Source organism: Myotis davidii, unplaced genomic scaffold, assembly GCF_000327345.1.
Source record: "Myotis davidii unplaced genomic scaffold, ASM32734v1 scaffold1527, whole genome shotgun sequence".
NCBI lineage: Eukaryota > Metazoa > Chordata > Mammalia > Chiroptera > Vespertilionidae > Myotis > Myotis davidii.
In genome coordinates this window covers 684,831-685,995 of record NW_006298269.1, presented here as the reverse complement: position 1 = coordinate 685,995, position 1,165 = coordinate 684,831, and positions in this window count along the sequence as shown.

Sequence of the window (1,165 nt, the reverse complement as noted above, 5' to 3'; positions counted from 1 at the left end):
TCTGTCAACAAAGGGATGGCCTGCACCCACGGAAGCAAGCTCTTCTCCACTCATCCTGGGCCAAAAACGTTCAGTGTTTGTCCCCATCCAAGTTTTGCAAAACACCAGCCTCCCTTTTCTGTTCTAGACTCTAGGGCTCGGTGCCCTTGAATAGATTTCAAACCTCCAGGAAGTGATCAGGATTTCCTATGCCTCACACATACTCACTTGCCCACCCTTGAACTTTGCCAAGATTAACACAGGAGCCTGCTTTTCACTTTTCCTATTTCTATCTCCCCACCTAACTACTGCAAATAAAATCTGCCCTGACATAGAAAAAAGGTAATGGTAAATTTTCTTTCCCTTTAATGGAAGAGTTTTTTTCCTTCCTCTATAGCAGGGGTGGGGAATGTCCAGCCCTCGGGCCGTATAAGGCCTGGGAAATCATTTGGTCTGGCCCTACCAAGGCATTAGGGGTGAGTTGATTAAATGTTTGACCAAATATAGCAGGCTAATTTTTAAGTTGATAATTTTGTATGACCCGAGAATGATGTTATAAATATCCAAATGGCCCTTGGCAGAAAAAAGGGTCCCCACCCCTGCTCTATAGGATTAGCAAAATATTTCACACTACCTAATTTCTTCTCCCTTAAATAAAAGAAAAATGTATGTAAAATTACAATAGACACTGCTGAAAAGGGGCTGGTGGTTTAATCAGCACACTCCCCTCTCCTTTCACTGAAGTGTAGAAACCCAGAAGGCAGATATTCTTAAATTCATCAATGGGCTCTTTAAAAAACAACATGCCAATTACTAAGTCTTGCAGGAAATTACTTTCTCTTTGAGAAAGGAAGAGTAACATTCCTATCATGCTCTGGGTATCAGTTTAATACCACATAGCTAAGCCTTGGGATAGGATAGAGAAATCATAAGTAATTCTTGAAAACAATTTCAGAGTTAATTTCTTTTCGTTCTCTCTCTTTTTAAAAATATATTTTTATTCATTTCAGAGAGGAAGGGAGAGGGAGAGAAACATCAATGATTAGAATCATTGATTGGCTGCCTCTTGCACGCCCCCTACTGGGGCTCGAGCCCGCAACCTGGGCACGTGCCCTTGACTGGAATCGAAACTGGGACCCTTCAGTCTGTCGGCCTACACTCTTATTCATTGAGCCAAACCAGCTAG